We start from the raw sequence: 26,990 nt of genomic DNA, 5'->3' as shown, positions 1-26,990 counted from the left end.
TAGAAAAATTTCTTTTAGCAAATTTGCATTTTCAAAGCTTAATTTTCTTGCTGCCTTGCTTTGCTGCTGCAGCTTTCAATCCACCTGTAATCTTTGTAGAGAGGGGATACTTGATGTGACATTTCCTTGACATTTCTCCTACTATAATCACCCTCTATAATTGTCTCTTCCTCATTTGCACAGTAGAACTGACAACAGCCTAGTTTTTGATTTTCATCATAACCCCATGGAACCAGAAGTGAACTAGAGGATCCAGGAAAAAAAAAAAAAAAACTGCACCTAGAAAACATTGCTATCAAAGGCAATTTGCTGATGCTTTTAAAAGGCCAGGGTGAGGCATAATTCTCTGAAAAATGAGGTCACCTGCAAGCATGGCAAAATATAAAGGGACAGCTTTTAAATACCAAACGGGTCTGCAAGCTTTTAACTTGGGAGGTGGAGAGCCAGAACAAAATGCATCTGATGTTACAGGGCCGGCAACATCTCAGGAATCCAAGATTCATAGAAAACAATGGCGATTACGTAGACATCAGTTTTCCTTTCCAGGGATCCCTGCCGAACTGAATAAACGTTCTCTTTTCAGGTTACAGAGGGGTATTGCTGCAACAGAAGCATCAAAATACCACTCATGGATGAGTCCTCCCTGGAGGACAAAAATTGGTTTCTCCAGCATGGTAAGGACTAGCCCTGGCAGTGTACCTCGTCACACCTAGCACACAGGATGAACCCTTTCTTGTGAAAGCACCAATGTGTGATGTAATTACACACAGAGGGAGCAGCAAGACAAACGAAACATTAGTCACCGAGGCAGCACCCTGGGCAAGACTTCAGGTCAGAAAGCTGTCTCCTTACACCCTGTTTTCTCAAGCTGAGAATATGAGAATATGGGCCCTGTCTAGCTAGCACAGTACATGTCATGAGGTTAGGAGCAAGGCCTCTGTAACTGCACCTGCTCTCTCAAGGCCCACCTGAATCACTGCCCATGGCATGCTGTTCAGCAAGATACCCAAGTGTTTAGAGGCTCAGTGTCCTCAAGTTCAGATACTAGGTAACCACCGTGCAGACAGCTATTAGAATCTAATATATTACTATTTGGAAAGTACCTGGAACATACTAAGTATTACACACAGGTTTGGCAAATAGTTAAGAAAATGGGACTGAGTTTATTTTGACTCTGCCATTTTACCCTTCATGCTGCTCCCCAAAAGAAGAGAAAAATGTACTTTCTTATTCTTGTTTAATATTTTTAACAATCAAAATAAATGCCACAATCTCAAATTTACAGAAGAAAAACCAAGAAAGAGAAAATTCAAGTAACTTCCTTCAGGACACTAGGACTGGCACCCAGTCCCCACATTCCCATTTCCAATGCGTCATTTATTTGATTTTTTGTTCTCCTATCACCCAGAATGATATCTAGAAGCTGAAATGGAATGAGAAAAGAACGAAGTTGAACAACATAAAAGATACAAATAAGAAGCAAATACTGAATAGTCGAAGTAAGAGCTGCTACATCTGTTGTCACATTCAAAGTCAATACACTCCCTGGAATAAGAAAGCAAACAGGGTTTATTAGGACTGTTTCCTAATAACGATGACGAGAAGAAAATCAGGGAGTAACAAGGAAGAAATTCACCTCACTGACAATGAGTCATTTACTACCAGCAAAGGGCCATGGAGCCAGAATGGCCATCAGAAACACAGAGAATTTCAAATCCCCAACTCAACTGCTACTCAACGTTTAATTATTGGCTTCAAGGGAAACAGCTGTCACTCTCAGGAAGGCAAGCAATGTCACTTTAAAGGACATTTTGCTACCTAGAAATGCCAAGACTCATGGTGGTACTGCCACTAGTTGTTAAGAAGAAAGGATTAATTATCTGACAGTAAAGCTTTCTTGTAACTTGCAGCATTCTGCAGTGGAAAAAGCCCCTGCTATTTCATAAACAGATAAATGTGCAATGATGTCTAATTTAATTTGACAAAACTGCAGAAAGATAATGTAGCTTTTTTTCTGACAGCTTAAGTTATCTAAACAAAAAGTATCCAGTAAAGGCTACTATCTTTTTTTTTATTGGAAAGGCGGATATACAGAGAGGAGAGACAGAGAGGAAGATCTTCCGTCCGATGATTCACTCCCCAAGTGAGCGCAACGGCCGATGCTATGCCGATCCGAAGCCAGGAGCCTCTTCCAGGTCTCCCACGTGGGTGCAGGGTCCCAAAGCTTTGGGCCATCCTCGACTGCTTTTCCAGGCCACAGGCAGGGAGCTGGAAGGGAAGCGGGGCTGCCGGGATAGAACCGGCGCAAAGGCTACTATCTTTATGCAGACATTGGAATAATGACAAACAAAAAGAGGCCTGGCAAGCTTTCTGGGTTGTTGACTTGGGGAGTATTCTCATTTACTAATTTATTTGAGAAGGAGCGATTAAACAAGTGACAAAAACTGATAAAATTTAAACCAGATGAGCATCATAATGATTTTTATAAATTTCATAATGGAAAGTAATGGACAGAAATAATTGTCCTAGATAGATTTGCACTTCACTTGTAAAAATAACTCAGGGTCTTTGATGAATAGGCTACCTTATGCAAAGCATCTCTTCGGAGCTCCAAATTACTTGAAAAATTTTGCTGCAATAGATTCAGACATCTTCCACAGAAATTCTCTCCTCCCCTGTCAATGCCAACAAACCAGTAGATTAACTCCTTAACGTATAACCCATAAGGTAACATCCAAGTCTCACAGCACAGGGCAGAGCTATGAAAGAACAGAGGAAAGATAGATTCTTCTTAACAGATCTAGTCTAATGAATGTATGACTCCCAGATAATTGCATCCTAGTTTCCAATGGGGTGATACCAGGATTTTATTATTGGGAAGGGACAAGGAGGAGTTTCTCCTCAGGACATCATTTCAAAAGGATTAGTATCCTCAAATATGCCCCAGAGAGCAGCATGACCCTTCTACTGTGGCAAGTCAGAGCTAGCAGGTGCCATCTTTGAACCAGCAACCAGATATCAAATCTTAAAGCACTTAAATTTAGCTTTCCCTGACTCTGAACTTTGAGAAACTCATTTCTGTGTTTCATAAGTTATCAATTCAGATTGTCAAACTTTATTGTAGCAGCCCAGGCAAACTAGAACAATCATGACCTGCGTGGGACATTTGGGTAGGGATAACCTTGATTCTAGTGAGGCAACCGCTGTAGGACTTCTGACAAAGATCAGGAGATCAAACTATAGGAGAAAAGTTGGTTCTAATGAAAAAGATTAACTAAAAATTATTTAGCTCTTATTGAGATCTCCACAGGTACAGTGATGAGGAAGGATGCTCTTTAGGAGAAAAACACAGTCCAGCTCTTGACCAAACAGGGGCTGAACAAGACAGAGAAGAAACAAAGCTACTTCCTGATTAGCCATGGTAGCAAGAGGCTATAAGCCATGAAAGGGATTAGGCGAAACCAGCCAAGCCAACCTTGAGGCGCCCACTGTGAGCTCCATGCATTTTGCTGCCATGGTCACTTCTTTTTTCCTACTTGGAGGACCTGGGAGGCTTAACTGGCAAGGACACAGCAAGACCTCAGGGTCAGAGGAGCCTCTCTACTGTCCAGGGCAGTCACTGTGTGGTGTGAATCCCTCACGTTTTATTATTAATTAGGGTAATCATGCAATTTGGCATTCATAAAACAAATTGAGAGGTGCTGTGAGCAATAATTATATAGTAACAACAGAATTTAAGAGGCCGGACTGACTTTTCTAATACCAATGTTCATTTCATGTAATTTTGCTCCACTGGTGTTGTATAACACATCAAATACCTTTTAGAATTAATACATGTTTTAAAGTAATCTTATTGTACTTTACACAGTAGGTTTAAATCTAGAGTACTTGGTTGTTTACAATGCTGCATTCATTCTCTGAGTGAATTCACAAAAATATTAAGGCTTAATGCTATAAGATGTTTTTAAAATGTGCCACAGCATGAGACATAATTACCAAGGAGAATTTCTAGCCAGGCTTCAGGTCCTGCAATACGCCAGCATGAAGGTGTGCACTCCTTGCAGAGCCCTGAATTAAAAGGCGGCATCTTTTACAAGGATGTCTCATTTGTAGAATATTCTATAAAAATACATCACAACAATTCACATATTACTTAAAAGTACAAATTTGCATTTTAAATAGGTTTGAGAGCTGGCACGCTGTAATTCAGGGAAAAAAATGAAATCGAAGAGATTGTGATATAAGCTACAAAAAAAGCTATATTCATTTTTGGAGAAAAGAAAGAAAAGCCAAATAAAACCTCACTTCTTTCCCAAACTACTTCTCTCTGCTGCACATCTATATACACACAGAGCCCTGAAGACTCTGAGTCATTCAACCCGAATTTCCAGCCAGCAGATGGACCATCCAGAAAGGATGACTTCCTACCCATGGGCGTATTCCAGCCTCCCTCCACATCCTCTGCTATTGTTTCCATGTTCTTTCCACATATCAAAGCTGTAGATGCTTAAGTCCCTTATATAAGCCACGCATGCATCCTTCCATACACTCAAGGCCACCTCTAAAGTACTTACGCAGCATAATAGAGTACAAAGTTTAAATAATTGTTACCTTATACTGTTAAAGGAATAATGGAAGAAAAATACCACCACATACTTAGTACAGATACAATTTCTACCAAATATTTTTTGATTCACACTTGGTTAAACTGACATTTCTAAAATGCATAGATATGGAAGTCCCCTGTATTTTAGACACATCTGACTTGCTCGGGTTAGGTAATGCTATACACAAGTTCCTCTATAATGAACATTCTGTTTCAAAAAATCCCATGTCTACAAGCAGCCTAGATGCCCAGCTGCATAGGAACTGTTACTGGCAACCCAGTCAAGAGGAGTAACTTTTTGCATGTTTGTCTCTTTGGAGTTTAAAATGGTAAAGAAACTATCAGAACTAACATTTTAGACTTCAGGTTTTCCCTTTTTAATTTGCTTTTATTGTGAAAGGCATAGTTACAGATAAGAGACGTGCACAGAGAGGTTTTCTATCTGTGGTGCACTCCCCAATGGCCACAGTGACTGGAACTGAGCTAATCTGAAGCTAGGTGCCCATTCCAGGTTTCCCATGTGGATGCAGGGTGCCAAGGACTTTAACTACCCTCCACTGCTTTTCCAAGCAGGGCACTGGATCGAAAGCGGAGGGACACAAACAGGTGCCTATGTGCGATGCCAGTGCCACAGATAAAGGCTTAGCCCTCTATGCCATGGCAGCAGGCTCCAGATTTCAGGTTTAAATGTTTATATTCCTATCACACTTAAAACTAGCAGCACCGTACAATATTGTTCACATAATAATCCATAGCCCAAAGATAATTCTACATCTTTACACCAGAATTATAAAGTTATTCACTAAATAGTTAATTATCTTTGGGACATATTTGCAATTAAATTTCAAGCTTTACTCAATTTTCAAACTCTAACCGGAAGCAAATTGTAAATATTTAAAGTAGATGCAATCTTTGTTAGGAAGATAATATTATAACGTGCAGTGAATTCAGTTTCCCAAATAAAATATTTATTGTCTTTGATTACTAGACATGAATCAGTTCAGAGAGGTAGCTGCCCAGTCAGCTGCATTTCTTGGAGTCAATTCACATGGCTTGCCAGGCTTTGATCATCACTAATTGGAACAACTCATTATTTTTTGAACTAAGGAATTTGTCCTCAAACTTTCCCCCAACTGATCCTGAAGCAGCATTCAGAAAATGAAGTTCTCATTTTTCTTAAAATATGTAATTTTTATTTGTTTGAGAGCAGTGAGACAGAGATAATTCCCTTGCATGCAAGCTCCCAAATATCTACAAGAGCTCAGGCTTGGCCACACCGAAGCCAAGAGCAGAGAACGTACCAGAGCTCTCCTCCATGTGCGGCAGGACACAACTGATGGAGCAAGCACTTGCTGCCTGTCAGAGAGTGCATTAGAAGGGAAGCTGGAATCGGGCATGGAGTGAGAATCCAGGACTCAAACTCAGGCCCCTGATAGAGGATGCAAGCAGCTCAAGTGACATCTTAGCGCTACTCCACACACCTGCTACAGAATATAGTCCAACAGACTCGACCTCTGAACTGAGCTAAGCTATTTTTTGATAGGAATCAATGGTGAAATAAGGCCAAGATGAGGTCTTGGTTAACATGGGCACATTCCCCACATTCATGGCAAACTGCCTCAGTTGCAGGATTACTCTTAAAAACAGAGCTTTAAGGCAGGTAGCCACTCACACAATGACATGTGCTCACAGTGGCTTTTCAGTCAGACAGATACAAAATTAAGACCAGATTTGCAATTTACTGCCAAGAACTCAGAAATATCACTTAGCTTCTATGATGCTGTCTAGCAACCATTACATAGTAGAGACTGTGCTGCTATTTTCACAGCATTGCCATGGGGGCATAACAAGATAATTTATGTAAAGGAAGTAGTATGAAGCAAGTGCATAATTAAATAAACAAACCCCAAGCTTGGCATTCTAATATTTTTCCATTTACTATATTTTCCACAGATTTCATATCCACAGTGTGAAAACTAATTGCATTATTAAGATATATTTTTAAAAGATTTATTTATTTTTATTGGAAAGTTAGATATACAGAGAGAAGGAGAGACAAAGATCTTCCCACCACTGAATCACTCCCCCTGTGGGCAGAGCTGCGCAGGTCTCCCATGTGGGTGTAGAGTTCAAAGGCTCTGGGTCGTCCTCAACAGCTTTCCCAGGCCACAAACAAGAAGCTGGATGGAAAGCAGGGACACTGGGATTAGAACTGGTACCCCTATGGGATCCCAGCATGTTCAAAGTGAGGACTTCAGCCAATACACAATCACACCGGGCCCAAACATCATCTATTAATTGTAAACTTCCCAATAATTGGACATAAATTCTACCTATCATCTCTTATCACCATGAGCATTAAGAAAATATAGATAAACTGATCAGGGTGGTTGCCAGATGACAAAGAAGCCGCTTTGGACACCTGCATCCTGGGATGTGGTGCTTGAGTCCAGCGCCTAGCTCCACATCTGGATTCAGCTCCGTTTCCAACTATCTTGTACCTGCTTTTCAGTTTGTTCAATGATTGAGAATTTCGGACTCTCTTTTCTTTTAATATACATGAAAAAACACATTATATTAAAAGCTCCAATTGCACATTTTAAAGTATATTTGAACAAAAAAGTCATTCACTTTATTCTATTCCACTATCGTTTAGCCAGTGTTAACTAATATTATTTTCAAAGGTGTATTATAAAATGTATTATTTTCACAGCTGGAGGCCTACTTTAATAGATGGACAGGATCTATATTCCCCTAGAGAAATATACTTGATTTAAAAACTCTACAATTAAATTATGTTGAAGGTCCATTAACAAATTTTAACGAGGGCAATACATTTTGGCAGAGTCTTAAGTTGTGAATATATTACAATAATATGTTTGTAGGCAACACTACAAAATACATAAAATTTGTAATAAGAAAAGAATAAAATATTCTTAAAAATAAATTGTTATAAATTTCACTCAGGCTGAGCCTGAAACACTGATTCTGAAGTACTAAGAAAGACATCTACTTAAAATGAAAAAAAAAAAAAAGAAAAAAACCTTCCCCAACAAGCCACATTAGCACTCAAGCTTGTCCCATGAACTGGACAATAATTAAAAGTTTTCAGTAAAATAATCAAAATTATCTCAAGATTTTGCTTTAGAAAACTGATTTCCTGGTCTTACATCAGCGGGCACGTTCTAACAAGGCTTAAACTCTGAATAAATGTCCAAGGTGTTGAGAATGTTCCCAATCTGCCAGCATCTTTTAAGTCAGTTTAATGAAATAAACTGAATTCTCTCTGTGTGTGTGATTTCTGTTGAAAAAGTACAACATATATGTGAGATCCATGGTCTTCACACAACTCGCTGTCTTATGTTAAATTATTTCAAAACATCAAAAAAGTAACATGATACTAAATGGTCCAAAAACCATGTGCTAAGGTGACTGCAGTAACAAAAGATCTAGCTCATAGCTCGAAAGAAAATAGCATTTAGAGATTCTTTCAGGAACTTGGTATCCACCTGCCTACCGCACTGTATCTCTTATCAAACGGACATCTCAAAAAATCTTGTCCCAACAGTTATCCCCTCTGGCATGTCCTACATGGAACACACACATATCTAAACCCCTCTCCTTTTATTTGATAGTAAGAGAATTGCTTATCTTTCTCGGCTTTCATTATCAGTGTCTCTCACTTTATGAATTTCTCTGACACACACACACGCGCGCGCGCGCGCACACACACACACACACACACAATGAAACTGTTGGCTCCACCTCAGTTCATGATTTCTCACCACTACAACTGCTATCGCCTATTGCAAGCAGGCAAAGTAGAATCTTACAAAGTTGGAACAGAGATGGGACAAGAGAATATTTTGATTATTATTAACTTTACTTTCAGAGTAAAGTATATACCTGCTGTATATACCTGTTCAAATCAATGGTATTTAAGATAATCAAGTAACTTAGCATACTCTCCGAGAATTTACTTTTAAAATGTATGAAATGCTGAAAATTTATCTTTTATAATTGCATTTTATAATAAAAGTCTCAACTATTTATGTCTGCCGTCTTCACTTTCTATATGCATAATTGTACCTGCTTCTCTCTCCTTGAAAATTATGAAGAATTATTACAAAAACAGTAATGGGTATTTGGCTTCCTATATCATCACATGATCTTCTCCTCAAAGATTCTGGACTATTCTTAGTTATTTCACAGTGATTGTCTCCTATATCTTTTAGACATAGCTTGTGGGTGACATTCTGCAGCCATTGCTTTAATCAATAAAGCTATCATGCACCATGGCATGAATGGATGAATATAATTTTTATTTATATGTAAACAAATATTTTTGGGTTGAATCCTACAAAGGTATCAATTACTTTTGTAGATTCAGAACTATCCTATACTTTAATGAATATTCTTTAGTCCTAGAGCACCTGTTGGGTAGGTGAGCAAGCCTTGTGAGTTTCCTTCATAAAGCAAAGCATTTTTAGGTTCTCCAGAATGGATCTCTGCTAAGAATTAATTAGATATCTCAATGCAGCAACTGTTTTTCATCCCTTTGGCTGTCATCCTGAAGTTATTTCTTTGAAAACGTATAACTATAAATTCTTGCCAAGTTCTCTCTATTACTCATTTGAAACAAAAGCCAGATTTATTATAAGATTAATAAATTACCCCCTAAGACAGTTCTGTCTCACAGTTTCTTCCAAATATTTTTGCCAAGTTTTGAGAATTGTTTTTCAAAATCATACGAACTGTAGTACTCATAAAATATTATGACTCAAACCCCTGAACAAAAATAATAAAAAGAAAACTTCTCAAATATATTTCTAGGGCCCAGCGCGATAGCATAGCAGCTAAAGTCCTCGCCTTGAGCATGCCAGGATCCCATTCTAATCTCGGCAGCCCCTCTTCTCATCCAGCTCCCTGCTTGTGGCCTGAGAAACCAGTTGAGGACAGCCCAAAGCTTCGGGTCGCTGCATCCGCATGAGAGACCAGGAAGAAGCTCTTGCTTGTAGCTTTGGATTGGTTCAGCTCCAGCCGTTGCATCCATTTGGGGAATGAACCATTGGATGGAAGATTTTCTTCTCTATCTTTTCTACTCTCTGTATATCTGCCTTTCCAATAAAAATAAATAAATTTTTGTAATATAAATTTTTTGTAAAGTTTGCGAATTTACTCAGGGGTAGGGCTGGACAATATAGAGTTTGGGTATCATTGGCTAATCATATACAAACCCCTTTCCCGTAACATCGTCCTTCTCCGGATGGACTCCAGGGAGAGACACAGACTGAGCAGACTGGGGCAATGGAAACTGAACTGCACCTGCTGGTCCTGAACTGGAACCTAGAACCCAGGCTTGTTTCTTTCTCTCTCCCTCCCACCCTCATTTCTTCTCTCTTTTTTTCTTCCACCTTTCCCCTCAGAAAATGCTAAGCAGAGCCAATAACAAAACATCAAAACCTATGCATATCACATTCAAACTGCAGAAACAGAGAAAATCTTGCAACATGTCTGGGAGTAAAACTACCCACAAAGGAACAGAGGTAACAACTACATTGATATCCCTTTGCAAACAATGCAGGAAGGAGAGTAGAATGACAAGTTTTAAGAATTTAAGATAACATGAAACAAAAAAGACTCCTAATGTACAACCCTTCATCTACAGAGTTGTTCTTCAGAACAAAAATACTCTTGAATCCTAGAAAGCGTGAGGCCATTTCTTGGCAGTGGACCTACCTTGCAAGATATTCTAGAAGAATCTCCTGAGACAGGAGGAAGATAACACAGGTAAGAAATATGGAGCTAAGTCAGGACAGGAAGAGTATTAGAGAAGCAATAGATGCAATCAAAATGAATTTTTTTTATTATTATTATCAAGGATACTACAATATTCTGGGCAGCCACTAAGTATTGTTAAGAAGTGTAAATGATAACTCAGGAGAAAAAAACAGAATCATGTAGACTTCTCAATGAAAACTTGCAGAGGAAGAAAAACAGTGGTTGTGGCGGGAATGATGGAGAAAAGAAGAGCTAATAATGGAAATGGTAGGGAAATACAGATATGGTCTGGAAATTACATGACATTGACAACAGTTTCACTTATTATATATGATAATGGTGCAATGGCTACATGGAAAAGATTGTATTCCAAAAAGACCCTTGGTGAACAATGTGCAAAACATCATAATCTCTGAAAATCAAGTTACTGCAAGTGTGGGTGTACACATGTTTATAACACGGAAAGACAAAAGATCTCAATAAATGTTGACCACTGACGATTTTTAACGTGGAATTGGATGTATTATTTCTGCAATCTCCCTCTGTGTGGAAATTATTATAAAATTAAATATTGAGAACACAAATGCATCGATTTATCAATAAATTCTTCCTCTATTTGTTCCAGAGTAGATTTCAAATCAAAGATACCGATAACAACTCACATTATAAACTTCAAAGTAACATTTGAAGATGCTCAAGGCACAGGACTGATTCTTAATGAGCTGGATGACATCAGGTTTTCAAAAATGTAAAGCCAGCAATATCTTCTCTGAGTGTTATTTATTTTTACTACAATTTCTAGAATGCTATTTTAAATTCGTGTTGGCTCCATGAGACTAACAAATCATTGGTCATTTTCCACTTAGACCCATTAATCACCAGTTGTGTAATTTTAATTTTTCTTCCTAAAAAAACACCAACATGATGAGAAGTAATCTGAGTTTCACAGGAACTGCTGGAAGTAAAATTAGTAGCATGTGAAATTAAAAATGAGCCAATGAACACATTTTGAAAATGTACAGCTGTACCTCATGGAATTCTTCATTGGAAAACTAAGCCCTCTCACGCAGTGTCCAAGCCATATGCAATATGACTAAACATGACTAAAAATTGTGTTTTGGTTCTTTCATGAAATGTATTATGAAATTAGAAATGGCATATTAACATATGTTTAATCAAGCTGGAAGGCAGTTATAAACACTAATCTTTCTCACTTTGAATTTTTGTACTGAAATAATAATCACAAGTCAAAGGTAAGTACAATAATTTGAATAAAACACAAGCTTTTTCAAAACAAGGACCATAATATCTGTTATCGGCTGTCATGTGTAAGTGATGACAAAAATACGTAAAGGGCAGTCATTTTCTAAAATTACCAGTGAGAGCCTCATTTATCTTTTTGCTTTTTCATCATCCTTTCAGAAAATTATATTCTTCTGTGAGTTTGTATATGGGCTACTCGTATCACATGGTTGAATAAATAGTAAAATTTGCAAGTATCTTGACCCTAGCCAACAAGGATCATTTCAAGTAACACAAGAGGGCTGTCAGTACTACTGTGTCAATAATATGATTATGCTATGCATGATTAAAAAGAAAAAATTGTTTTTTTAGCTTTGGTGGAACAATAACGTGGCTTGAGTAAAATTGCTGCCTAGGAAGGGGCTAACTTATGTGATCACAGCATGTACCAGGCTTATACCACACTGTCGTAACAGAATCTAAGGCATAAAAGGTTACCACCTAGTATTAATAAAAGACAAAGTACTAAATAGGAATAATATTAACCTGCCACACTAGAGCAAAGAAGAGTAACTTGTCTTGGCTGGGGAAATCCGAGAATCTGAGAATCCCCCAGGGGAACAGCTGGCATTGAGTTTCACCTTGAAGTGTGACAGGAACTTTGAAAACATCACCAAATGGAAGCAGCAGATTTGGGCTGTGAATTGGTATAAAATGGAATGAGAAAAAGAGAATGAAAATGTCACTTGGAAGCAGGCATTCTCATACAGTGTGCTAAGTCTCCCACATGGATGCAGGGTCCCAAGGCTTTGGGCCATCCTCAGCTGCTTTACCAGGCCACCAGCAGCGAGATAGAGTGGAGTCAGTCGGGATCCAAACTGGCAATCATACAGCACTTGTAGGCAGACGATTATTCAATTGAGCTACATGCGGGCCTCATCCTCTCTCCCCTTCAAACAAATATCTCTACCAAAAAACAAACAAACAAACAAACAAAGCCAGCATGGGTCTGAATATGGAGGCCATTGATTTCAGAGCACATTTCATTAGATCTGAGAGTTAAATTGATGGAGAAAATGCTGAGTGGTTGTGATTTATGACAAAGTTAGTGGACTTCAGCTGTAATAGGTAGATGACTTAGAGACAGGGGGCAATGACACCCCTTAGTGGAAGACTAGTTTGATGCAGATAAAAAGTGATGAGGAACAAGTGAGGAGAGGAAGTCATTGAAATATCTAGAAGGTAAAATTGACAGAATAAATGGAAAAGAGGTCAGTAATGAAGGAGATGAAGTGAGTGCTAACCCAGGATTTGGCATGGTTGAAAGGGAGCACAGCAGCATGAACGCATGTTGGAACTGCTTTCCCAAATCTAGTTTGCAGTAGGTTGGTATTTGGTGGTCACATTCTGAAGGACTCTATATCAAGGTAACTCAATATAATTCATAATAAATATGTGTCAATCAAAACAAAATAAAGACAAAAAAGTTAAAATGAATATCTTATATTCCAAGAAATTGTAGATTTCCACCATAATGTATGAGCGACAACGAGGAAGCTGCTTTACAAAATTACTACTATGTAGAACAATTATTTTCACTATTTCACAGAGAGAGAAAGGAATATGAACCAATGGAATTTCCTCCACACTAATATATTTAGTATGAGCACTGTCTGGGACTTTGCATATTAATGCCTCAAGACATTTGTACTACAGATTCTCTGCCAAGGCTAGAATGTGACACCTGCCTGGCCCACCCCCACTCCCTCCCGTTCCCTCTCTGAGAGGGGCTATGGGTTCTAGGTGACCTCAAAGAGCTCTCATCCAGGCACACTCATCTTGCTTGTCTTCTCAGCATTTCCAGCACACACCCCTGCTGCTCTTGACATTATATAATATCCAGCATGTGCATACTAATCTATTTTTATTGATGTAAATAAATCTCTTTCATTCTTTTAATTTTCATGATATAGTCCCATAGGTTCAGGGATTTCCCCTTTCACCCACCCCATTCACCCTCACCTTCACTATTTCCCCTTATTATTATAATAGTGTAGTCTTTCAGCAATAATCACAAGTATAACACTCCACTATTTGAGTATATCATGACATTGTAGGTATAGACAGTGGTAGAAAGTCCAGCACCGTATTGTCAAAACATATTGAACTGGGAATCCATCTTTGATTCAGTTATAGAGATGCATAGTGCATTATAACTTCCCTTCTTGTCTGTTTTAGTATCCATTTTATAGTTCCTCCAGATAACTATATGTACATGCAAATTTACCTCAATATCTATCAATCTGGTATTTTGCATTAAAGTTGTCTTACATCAGAGAGAACATAATTTGTCCTTTGGGGATTGGCTTATTTCACTGAGCATGATTTCTAGTTGGAAACATTTTGTTGCAAAGGTAGAATTTCATTCTTTTTACTGGCTGAGTGGTACTCTGTAAAGTAGATGTACCACAATTTCTTTATTCATTCCTCTTGATTTATCATCATTGTTGTCTGTAATGTTCAAGGTTCGGGTCCCTGTTTTTTGTTGTTGTTGTTACACTGTGCCCCCAGTGTCTAGAACAGCACCCATTCTACCTTGAAAATAAAAACCAAATGAATGGATGCTGATTTGCCTTTGAACTCTTTGAGCTATGAGACATCCAAATGTCACAATTCTCAGCTTGATTAGTTACCACGCGGCATAATTCATCATCATAAAATAACTACCCTTTCTTACTGAATAGAAATAAAATTAATGGCAGGATTTGTGGGAATAGCTGATGTTGTAGTGACTTGGAATCATAATAGAAGTTCTTAAATCTGCATTAGAATCACTCAGTAAAGCAGATTTTTGGCCCCTAGACTCAGAGGGTCTGATTTGGTGGTCTGGGTTGGATCCAAAATCTTATGTTTCTAATAAGCTCCCAAGTGATATCGATGCTTCTGTCCAGTTGAGCACCTCTTGAGAACAAATGCATTGTCAGCTATAGCATAATTGCAGAGCAGGAGAGATATCTGCTTAATTAGAGACAAGTTCCAGGGTTTTGCTGATAGAAGAGTACATTGTAAGAGGAGGAAATCATCGTTGCTCTTTCTACAAGTTTTGTGATTTTGCCAGGGTCTTGATCTTTTGGCTTTCGGGGACTTTTTAATTTTACCATGAATTTTATTGTTTATTGTTTTAATGGATGTAACATCATGCTATGGGATCAGCCATACATATTATAGAGATAGAAATCACTACAATTGTTGTCCCACATCACACTCCGTGGGCAATGTGTGACAAAAGCATCTAAAATCTACTCCTTTAGCAAAAGTCCTGATTAGAAGCCACTGTTAAAATATCCAGAACACTTTTGCTTTCCTAATTGGATTAAAATGTTATGCTCTATTTTGTTTATTTGCACTGCATTGCTAAAGGCATTAAATCTGCATTAAAAGATCATTGAGGACACATCAACAATGAGACCTTGTTAGAAGGAGAAGGCACTGTGTCCCACTCTCCCACAAGACAGAGTGGGCACAGCATCAATGAGCATTAGAAACCTGGCACCTGCTTTCAACACCATGGCTTGGGCTCTTGTGGACTTCTGACCAAAGACCAAATAGAATGTAGCAGTTCAACCAAAATGCAGCTCTAAACAGAAACATATTACAGTACATAGTACTCCTATACTTACAGTACCAAAAAGAATCTCCTTTAAGAGAGTGTTGTGCCATGATCGACATAGCCAGTCTGATTATTCTCATAATGTGAGAAAATGATTTTGATTTTGGTGTCATTCTGAGCCTAGAGGTTTACTTGTGATTGATCAATTGGTTGATTGACTTTTAACTTGTAAGAATTTCTGAAACTCCAGAACTTAATTGGCAATGGTTATGTAAGTATTTTAGGGAATCTTCTCTAACAATGGAAAACCTTGTCTGTACTGGCAGCTCCTATATACCATGCGTGTACACAGGTACGTTGTGAGAAAGAACTCTAGGAGTGGGCAAGATGTGGCTTGCACCCTGCTCGTGGCTCTGGTTTACTCTGCTCTGCTGTTTTCCTTGAGGGTGAGTGCTGATCAGTAAAACCCACCTTATGGAACTGCATGCAATGGCAGCCTGAACCACCCATAGAGTGCCTGTACATAGACAGTGATTATTATGGATCCATTTCTTTCCCTTTTCCAAAACACTCTCAAAAATGTCCAGGAGGGAAAAACTTAGGCCTCCTCATCTCAGAGGTTCGTATAATCCATTAGCTCCAGTGGACGATTTCAACCAGGGTACTCAAATCCCTGGGTAGCACATCAAAGGACAGGAGTGGGGAAAGGTACTCGGGGGCATAATTGAGAAAATTGTCGAGGAGAAAACTTCAATTACCTTACCTTATCAAAGTAGACACAGTAGTCATTTCAGAATTTAACATTTTACTAACAGAGAATTTAGGATTTAAAATCATCAAAAGTGATGTGGGCTTAGAGGTGATGGGAAACCCTTACAGGAATACATAACTTTAAAATTAAAGGTAGGTGGGATCCGGCTCATGTCCTCATCTTGAATGTGCCAGGATCCCATATGGGCCTTGATTCTAATGCCAGCCTTCCCAGTTCCCATCCAGCTCCCTGCCTGTGGCCTGGGAAAGCAGTCGAGGACGGCCCAAAGCCTTGGGACCCTGCACCTGTGTGGGAGACCTGGAAGAGCTCCTGATTCCTGGCTCCAGATCGGTTCAGCTCTGGCCGTTGTGGCAATTTGATGAGTGAATCATCAGATGGAAGATCTAGTTCTCTATCTCTTCTCTCTGTATATCTTATTTTACAATAAAAATAGATAAATCTTTAAAAGGTAAAATTAATTAAGGTAGGTTTCAAAGAAAATGGAACAAAGTCAGCATGTGGACAGTGCTTAAGGGACCAGAGAAAGCCACAGTGTGGTAAGTGGGACATCTACCCTAGCAGAGCGCAAAGCTGTTTCTACCTTTTGTAGCCTCTATTTTCTTCTCATGAAATACATATTTTCTAGAAACACCATACTATTTTGCAAAAGAGTTGTCAGTTGAGAGGCAACTGTCTATTAGAATTAGAGGTGAGGGATGAGGATGGGTAGGTAAGCCAAAACTGTGAGTGGGTGAGAGCTTTGCCAAAGTTGCAGCTGGGGCCAACTGTGTGGTGAATCAACATAGCCTTTCCTTTTACCCCTTCATCCCAAATCAGATGCAGCTTTGAGTTCCAGGTGCTCTGATTCAACTTCCTGGTGAAGATGCTGGAAAGAATTCTGACTGTCTCACTGGGAGAGTGAAGTAGCAGAAGGGACATCTCCTCCCCCAAGCCTCACCTCTACTCTCTTCCCCCACCCTGTAACTCTGCCTTTCGAATCTTCATTCTCTGCAACTGCAATGCTATGATGTACTCAAGCAGACGTTAAAGTTGTAACCGTTACTAAAGGACTATACCTCTGTAACAGTATGAGGAAAATGGCGGAGTAGAAAGCAGAAGGAGAAAAGGGAAGCGACGGGGAGGGACCCATACACCTAAAAACTGGAGACTTTCTAAATAAGCTTCACAGAGCCGGTATGCTGATGCACAGAGTCCAACCAATCATGTACTAGAATATTCCATAGCATGTGAAAACATCTAAGATACTTTGTTTAAAAGCCAGGGTTAAAAGAAATGCCCTTACCGTTGTAGTGCAGATCCTTGTAAAGGACATGTATGGAACCTGTATCCCCCTGACTGCCAATGACCACTGACTCCAGATGTTACTATTGCCAGTAGATCCAACCTACTGCCTGCTTTTCTTTTCCATGCTTCTCTACCTCCTTTGACTTTTATCTCCGATTGCTGCTATAACTGCTCTGGGACTTTCAAGGCAAATGGTCATACTGATCTCAGCAAACCCGCTCACTATTCCTCTCAGAGAAACCCAGCACGCTCCTAGATCATCTCAGAATTTGGATACAAAAATGTTCTGCAACCAGCATGAAGTAGGAGTGAGATGCAAGCACTGAAAATGAAGACTGGAAAGTCATCTGCTTGCTATTCTTACCAGGACAGCAAGAGCCCAGAGAGAGAAGTGAGGAATTCTGAAACGGCCAAGGGACTGAAACAGAAGGTCAGGAGAACAGGTTAGGGGAAGAAGGACTGTTTGCAACAGAGATGAAACACAGAGTCAGAAAACAAGGGGTAAAATGGAGCAAAAAGCAGTGAGATGGAAACAGAATTTAAATATTAAATGCCACTTATCTATACATAGTACAATTAGCACAATTAAAGAACAAGATGAAAACACTTAAACTTACCCATAAAAAATATTATCTTGATCTGTTAAGAACACAGACGATCATTTCTGGGAAAGGAACACGCAAAAACCTTTGACATACAGTCTTTTAAAAATGTGAAAGAAAAATGAAAATAATCCAATAGGTAACATCAAGTTTGAGGAGGGATAAAACACAAGGAGGAAATCTTAGCAGATGTGTGCTCTTGTAGGAAAGTGTGTGGCAGAAGTCCCAAAAAGCAGAGGCTCAAAGAGCCATTTGGATCCTGTCTAATATGAAGATGCTAATGTCAGAGGCTCCTTGTAAAGAACGGACTCACGGGTATAGAGACTGAGCCTCCCTAAGAAGGCCACAGCACTGCTCAAAGCATTGCTGGTCTGGCAATTCTTGCTGGTCATTGCTTAAGGTCATGCCGAAACCATTATTCCCTTCCAATCTGACGCAAGCAGGAACAAATTGACTCCTCTGCATTTTTCTATCAGTCCTCTCTGCCTTCACTTGGATATTTGTTGAATGATTAACTGTGGAAGATGGTTGAAGAAATTTTTATTAAGGCTGGACTTCTTTAAAAATTAGAATTTAAAAATTCAGAAATTTACTGGTGCAGAATAGATTTTTTTCCACTTGCAATCATTGTGTAATTTGATGTAGGTAGAAGTTAGTATCTTTACAGCTTCCATGCAAAGAAATCTGATTGGTTGTGTTATTATAAAACTCTGTATTATAGGGAAAGTGGCATTTAAGCATCCTTAAAATCGTTCTTTACCACAAACATTACAACCACGCCAACATTTATTCAATACTTCCTTAGTGGCAAACACAGATTTAATCTTGACAAATCCACTTAATTTTCGCAGAGCTCAATGAGGTAGTAGCTACTGTTATGCTTGTTTATAAAAACTGGAGGAAGAAAGCTGAAACTTCCCCATGGGTCACCAGGCCAGGAGTTCTCCCACCCAAAGCTTGGATTCATTTTTTTACTTTTTAAAGATTTATTGATTTTTGATTGGAAAGGCAACTTACAGAGAGGAGGAGAGACAGAGAGGAAGACCTTCCATCTGTTGATTCACTTCCTAAGTGGCTGCAAGGGCTGGAACTGAACTAATCAGAAGCCAGGAGCCTCTTCCAGGGCTCCCACACTGGTGCAGGGTGCTAAGGCTTTGGGCCATCTTCAACTGCATTCCCAGGCCACAGGCAGGGAACTGGATGGGAAGTGGGCAGCTGGGATTATACTTGCACCCATATGGAATCCTGGCACATACAAGGCCACTTTTAGCTACTAGGTTACCACACCCAGCCCAAAACTTGGACTTTTAACCATCCCTGAAACCTGCGTCTCAGCATGACAATTCTTATGCATGATCAACACCCAGCTGCATTTAAACCATGCATCCATGCTCTCCGTGAACTAGCCACAAAATACTTTCCTAAACTGCCAGTCATAGTTACACTTAAATGATCACTTAGCTGATGGTTCCTCAACTTCCTGCTTTCCTGTTCATGGTGTATAAAGCAAAGTGTGGTGCTATAGCAAGAAAAACCCACGTCTCTCTGAAGAGCAAGTATTTACAAGGTCTTGCTCTGAGGGAAGTATTCACATGGTCCTTAATATATGTCAGTCAGGCACAACAGAAAGCTGCCATAAGCAGCAACAAAACTGCCATTAACGACTTCCCAAAACTACACACTCTACAACCACAATGCTTCAGAATGTCTTTTACAACTGTGCACTTCGAATATGTATCACTTAATCAAGAGTAAAGAAATGAAACTATGTGATCCACAACTACTCTGAGCTCTTACAAGTTTCCCTGAGGCTAAGGGCATCAAAAGATCTCACTTTTATAAGGCTTACTCTGAAGTTAAGCATGAAGAAACACTAGATAGATTACATCTCCTGGTAATATGTAGCAGGGACATAGATCCATTGCTGGTGACATCACAAGGGATTATAGAACTACTTAAAGAAGGGTTGATTCCATACAGGGTAAGTAAGCAGTGATTGTCAAGGGTGTATCTAAATTAAAAACCGCTGTTTCTGCTGAGAGAATAAAAGGGGAGAGAAGGATGCTCCAAGAAAACTAGAGAAAAGTGGTGGGAGCAAGGCTCACCCCAAGGAGAGTGCACTTCAGCCACCCACCCCTGACTTTTGCAGGAATCCACAAGGCTGTCAGAGGTCTGGGTCCTGAGTCAGGCCCTGACAGTGCATTTCCTCAGACTTACAACACCTGCTGCTCAAGGCATAACAAATCACACTCAGACTACGGTTAGGGACAATTTACTATGAGCACACAGAGAGATATAAAACAAAACATGGCAGATGCTAGCATCTACCAGATAATAGGATTCTGACATGTTGATTCTAATGTCTTTGAAGAGCCATTACCAGTTACTTGTGAATTTCAGGACACAATAGCTTGTTTTGAAAACATATGATAATGGAAACTGAAACACAGCCAGATAGAAAAGCAAGTTCTAGTGCTTTGCTAGTAGGAGACTGTAGTTCATAATTCAGTATTATGTATCATATAAAGAACTGGAAGAGAGTAGTGGCAGGCTCCAAACAAACAGAGAAGGAAGTAGAAAGACTAGTAGTCATAATTGTGCATTTATGCTGCATATATATGTTAAAACATTACACTACACTCCATAAAGATGTACAAATAGTACATGCTAATCAATAATTTCAAAATAGATCTTAAATAAAAATACAGAACCAAAAATGCACAGAAATATTGGCTCTTTGCAGTCACGTCAATGACATTTATGGAAATCACCGCAGAAACTGTACTCGTGGTCATGTGAAGCTATGAAGCAAGCCAGTGCTTCCTTGGGAGATACTGTCTGTTATATCTGGCAAGTGTCAGAATGCTTAGCAAGACCTTGCCTTGCATGAGAAAAGGTATAAAACTTATTCCATAAAGAAAAGGAAAATGGCAGTTTACCTTGATATGGGTAACAACTTTACAACCCAAAACAAGTATAAGATAGGATATCTGGAGGTAGCCGTGTGAGCTAATTAGCCATGGTTATTCAGTGCAAGTAGATGGGCAGACTTCCTAGGCAGTTGAAAAATCTCAAGGCAGTTTCTTAGATCAGCAAGCCTTGTACTTATCACCATTTTACTTTTCAAAAATTGAATAATGATAGGATGTTCTTGCCTCCTGTGTGAAGAAGAGTTCTTCCCAAGGGATTATAAGAAACATTATTTCCTTTTTTAAAAATTATTGTTAATAACATTGTATTATGTGATACAGTTTTATAGGTGCTTGGATTGACACTCTTCAAAAAAAAAAAGAGTTCTGTTTTCAAATAAAAGAACCTTTAAAGAAAATCAGAAAGACAGTAATAACTATACATTGGGTGTACCAGCCCCTTTCACATGTCCATGCTTCTGTTCAAGGTAGCCCTGCAAAGCCGATAGCATTGCTCTACTTTAAAAATAAAACCAAGGCTCAGAAAAAAAAAAGAAACATTATTTCCATCAAAGCTTCCCTAGTGAAAAAAATCATCAAAAAAAAAAATCTACCACCAGCTGCACAGTTCTGATGTGTGGGGCTCAAGGGCAAAGAGGTCACTAAGTCACTAAGATGGCGACTAAGTCCTGGTCACTAGCGGGCAAGATGGCGGTCAAGGACAGAGCCCTGGGTGTGAACCAGGGCAGGAGTCACGTAGCTCCAAGGAAATACTGATTAACCAGGACCATCTCGCTCACCCACCCCTGGCCTATGGGAGGTGGCTTCCGCAGTCATTCTCCTAGTAATTGGCTCCTAGTTTCTCCCCTCCTGGAATTCCCAAAATTCCCAGCCTGAGGCTATCCCTTACCCTACATAAGAAATTGAATTTCCCCAATAAATCGGAACTGCTGAGACAGAACCCCTGCCCATCTGTTTGTGTCTCGCAGGCCGGGAGGCAGTGTGGCGGGCAGCAGGCTCATCCCCTCCAGCAATGGCGTACTAAGGGAATCTGTGGGGGAGACCCCGCACTGATGATGTTACTGCAGAATCTATGTCTTGTCATCAACTTGAGACACACATTAATTTCATGAATCCAACAAACGAAGCACTGGTTCCCAAAAAATACAGCACAGCTCTAGAATGACAAGCTTGGGAGCAGCCTCATGGCATAACTCCAAAATTTAGTATCTACACTTCCTTTAATGTGTTACAGAAACTGTCATACTTGGGAATTTAAGTGTGTCCATACATAAGGAGAAATGAACTCTGTAATATTTAAGGGTTTGTCTATTGTTTGCCACTAGAAATGGGTAATACACTCAATTTAAATTTGATTGACCACAAGTTTTGCCTTAAGTAAAATAAATTTGGTGAGGTTATCTGGGTCACGAATGTACAAATTTGTGTACTTGGGGTGGCAGGGGAGCATTGAGTGCAAGCTGACCCAGGACCCAGGTCTCCGCTCCTGTGGAATATACATGCTGCTCACCTCAGACAAGTCTTGTCAACAGTTGGCCACAAAGCAAACGTCACTTACATCAATAATAACACTAAAAAGTTGTAATTTTCCTTGCAATGGATTACCTTTTTAAAATGTGGAAATGAGTGTAATTTGTTAAGAAATATCTAGAGAATCAACACATGCCCTTTCCCTCAGTAGTTTTCTTCTGTTTAAAAAAAAATGGCAATCTCTAGCTGGGGTCATTGGATTTTAAAAATGTGTAGTGCCTATATATATATATATATATACATATATATATATATATAAAATAGTCTTTAACATAATGAGATAATTGTAGCTGCCATATAGCAAAAGATTAAAAGGAGATTAACAGCAGGTGTTTGGCCTACTGGTTGACATGTTATGTAGAGATTGGCATGTCTGGTTTTGAATCCCAGTTCAACTGTCAAATACAACCTTCTTGCTAATATGTACCCTGGTGGGCAGCAAGTGATGACTGAACCAGGTGGACCCATGCTACCTATGCAGTAGAATCAGATCGGGATCTGAGCTTCCAGTCTTCTTCCCAGGCCTGTTCCCAGTTAGACTATAGAATTTTATGGAGCGAACCAGCTGTCTCTTTCACTCTCATTGTCTTTCTGTTTGCCTGCCTCTCAATAGATGCTTTTAAACAAAGGAGGCTGACTCCTACCTTTCCTCTCAGTGACTGGAGCTTTCTGTCATTTCCCAAGTGTCCCTTCTGATTTCTCATCACTCTCCCTGGGGGGTCAAACACTCACTAAGAGTTGCCAACTTAAATCAAGTTGAGTGGTAGACTTCACCAGGGAACTTAAACAACCCATGGCTCTTCATTAACTAGACTTATTCAAGCAAAAAGAAACAAAATAAGCCAAAATTGTATTTGCTCTGTCAGGTTGTAACATACAATGACTTTAAGGAGAGAAAAACTGGCAAATTGCAGAGGAGGCATATGCATGGAAAGGCAATAGATATTATTCTAGACATTTCCTAAGAGGTTGTTTATCTGTGGGAATAGAAGAAATGCATCATGGCAGAATGTTCATTTTTGGAGTAGACAGTGGTTGTTTTGTCAGACTGGACTGGGACATGCCAAGTGCACTGTGATACACAATGCATACTGGAATATGCACCTGTTCGGCCAGGACCCTTCTTTCAGTGACCTTTCAACTGAACTATTTCTTGCAGGGAGCAATACAACATAATATCCATCAAAATGCACATCAACTTTGGGGATATTTTCTCTCCATGACCACATAGCTCTCTAACTGGACTCTCTCCCTGCACTCATTAACCCAATTAAATCTTCTGCCTACACACCTGGATACAAGGTTACCTTGTCCCCTCAAAATTACTGTGAGTGTTTTGTCTTTGGAGGACTACGAGTTTATATGCAGCCATCAATTCATTTCTGAAGAAAAGACTGCATTAGGAATGTCAAGGAATGGATGGCATCTATTCATTCCTGGGATTTATTCTAAGTAATCTGGAACTAAATAAAAACTGTACCAGTTATGCCTTACTATCTATTTTCTCAGAGAAGACTTCTTTTCAGTTTTTATATCCATTTAGTGATGCTCTTATAAAAATCTCTGCTTGGATACATAATCAAATGCAAATATGCCAAAGAAATGTCTGTTTTACACTAGAATTGTAGCATTTTCTATGCAAACAGTAGCTTTTAACTTCACAGCATTTTCTTTATTCAGCACCATACAAAGCATCTTAATGCAGCATCAACTTTAGGTTTTGCTGCTTTCTATCCTTGTCTTTACACGTATCAGTTCAGTGATATCTCCACATTGTTTCTCTGATTGGGTTTTGCAGTTCAAGAAAATTCAGCACCAAGTTCAGTCTTGCTGAGACCATGAAGTAAATCCAATGCTTATGTGGGTGGACTGTTAGCAGTTCCAAATTCATCTGACCAAGAACTCCTTGGTGACATGCTTTTCATCTACTTCTCAGCAATAACATAACATGAAAATGTCTAGTGATGTGAATTAATCTTATAAAATTAACTTTTATGGCACTTTATTTCTGTATTTTGGACAGCAAAGTGGTGTGGCAAGCTAAGCCGTGAGGTTAAGCATCTCATACTCAAGTGTAGGCAACAATCCTGGGCACCTTGTTTCCAATCCCACCTTTCACCAATGTGAGTGAGGAAAAGAGTGGGTGATGGTTCAAACCTTCAGCCCTTGGCAGCTAAGAGGGGCCCTGCCTACTGTGAGACTCAGCACTGGTTCTGTGGGCATTTGGGGAATACACCAGAAGGCAGAAAATATCCCCATCCCCCACAATCTTTCACTCTATCTTTAATGCATATCAATAAATCTTTTTAAAAAGATACTCGTGTCCCATGTTGAAGTACCTGAAAGTGACAAACAAGTCAACTCCCCGTCAACTTCCTGCCACTGGAGGACAGTGGGAATAGCCTTGTGCTTCCCGCCCCCCGCTATCCCCCTCTGCCATGGTACATTGGCTTTGTGTTTTTGCTTCTTGGTTTGACACTAGTGCACCCTGGGCCATTTCAGAAGTTTGGGGAGCAAGCCAGTGGATAAGAATGCTCTATCTTCTTCCCTCTCTGCTCTCCATTGCCCATTCTTTGTCCCTCTTCACTTTCTCCTTCTCTCCCCTCCATCCCTCCTCTGCCATTCAAATAAAACATACCTTAAAAATGTATCATCAAATTGATGCATAAATAAATAAATAAAAAACACCAATCTTTCCTGAATTAAAAGTATTAAAATTATTACTTTTTGTAATGAATTTAGAGAAAGGCTCATTTTGATCTCTCAAGCATTCTGAGTTCAATTGGATTAATATCTTTTTGTACCTAAGCCATTGTTATAATTATTTGGAAAAAATTTAAGGATAATTAAAATAAATAATGGCTTTCTCTAAACTTATAGTAATATTGGTTATTTGTATCATATTTGTAATAAATACAACCACTGTCCTTATTTAATTATAAAATACAAAAACACTAAAATTTGCTTCTCTAACTGCCATTACACCCAATTAATTGAGGCTCTATGTGAAAGTACTAAGTATAACACAAGTTACTGTGCTCCAAGGGGCTCTAAGACAGATGAGACAAATTCTCTGTCATCACAATGCTTACAGTCTCCCTGAGAAGATGTCAAGACGGGGAGCAGAGTCATTGTACATGAGGTCTCTGTAGTATCTGTGCTCCTTTGCTGTAAGTCTGAAAGTATTCCAAAAAGTGTATTCTAAAAAAGTCTAATTGAAGAAACAAATAGATATTCATCCATAACTATGGAGATAAAACATAAATAAAGACAGCTGAGGAAGATTAATAGCAGGTGCTTCCTTTAACTATAAAAATAGTGCTTGCAAGTGTGTTGAACCATCCGCAGTAAGTAAGGCAGCCAACAACCAAGCAACAGACAGTGCTTCTGTGTTAGGATTCCCACTTTAATTTCTTTCTGGTTAATAGTGGAACATGTATGACAGCTAGGCAGCACATTGATTTTACAAATACTACATAATATTATAAAAATTTCATAGGATCATTTCCCTTTTATAAAAGGTAATTCCATTTTGTTTTACCCAAACACATGCACAAATGAACCCAAAGTAGCAAGGCCTTTTAATTCTTGAAATAAGCTAATGTAAACAACCTGAATCTTTGGAAAATACCAAGGTCTGAAACATGAGTCACAGAGTCTCACTTCTGAGAATGTGAACAAATAGCAACAGGTCGGCAAGAAGTCCATTTTCAAGAAAATTATTTTCTCTATAATTCCCAGGGCAGTTACTGGAGCTCAACCCCTGAATTTGTTCTAGAGAAAACAAAAGAAAAGGAATGGAAGTGGAGTTTTAGTGAATAGTGATGACCTCAGCTTTTCCTCCCTCTGAAGCAAACAGAGCTTTATAAAGGATTAAGGCATAGTGGCCGTTGTGCAGGTTCAAGCAAACCCTACACATTACGGCTAGTTTGGGGGAAATCCAGAGTTGACCTGACTTTTCCTGATAATTAGTGGAATTGGCATGGAAGGCCAAAGAAGTCATCCCTGAACAGAACTCAGGATAAAGAGAGGGAAGACCTACAAGAAACCCTAATGGTTTTTATTATGACAATGACAGGGAATTGCTGAACTTTCATCCCATATTTTTACATTTAACACATGACCAGAAGTCATGTGTTTCAGTTAACGCACTAATGAGAAAGATATTACAGTGTTTTCCTATATTTCCAAGTATATTTTTTCTTCATTATAATAAAGTAGAGCAGATAAAGATAAATCAGAGGACTGGATTTAAAACAAAGGGTCTTAGCATATACTGAGGACCAACAAGGTCGAGAGATGAAAGCAGACTGTACGTGCCCAAGGAGCCACCCTATCTGACTGCATCCCCTTTAGGGTAGAAATTACCACAACATCAAGAAAATTAGCTTACTCATCTGTAATTCCAGTTCAGCAGTTGATGCTTCACAAACACCAAGAGAAAACTAAAAAATAAAAATCATATACCAATAATTATCTAATTGGAGGGTATCTATTGTGTACACAGCAGCTATGGGATAGTGAGGCAACCCTTCCAAAGCAGAACATAATGGGATGGTATTCTGATCTATCCATCTTGAAAACATTTCGATCTATTCTTTTTTATTATTATTATTTCATTGCTCATAGTTGC

At 39.1% G+C, this 26,990-nt stretch overlaps 1 protein-coding gene across 2 annotated transcripts in view; it reads right to left on the bottom strand.

The window, feature by feature from the left end:
* The window catches only part of FGF14 (fibroblast growth factor 14), a 525,586-nt gene that overhangs the window by 205,270 nt on the left and 293,326 nt on the right, over positions 1-26,990 (bottom strand). The window lies entirely within an intron of this gene.

Source organism: Ochotona curzoniae, unplaced genomic scaffold, assembly GCF_017591425.1.
Source record: "Ochotona curzoniae isolate NIBS_2020 unplaced genomic scaffold, NIBS_Ocur_1.0 contig_64, whole genome shotgun sequence".
Taxonomy (NCBI): Eukaryota; Metazoa; Chordata; class Mammalia; order Lagomorpha; family Ochotonidae; genus Ochotona; species Ochotona curzoniae.
This window is presented reverse-complemented; position numbering and strand designations above follow the sequence as displayed.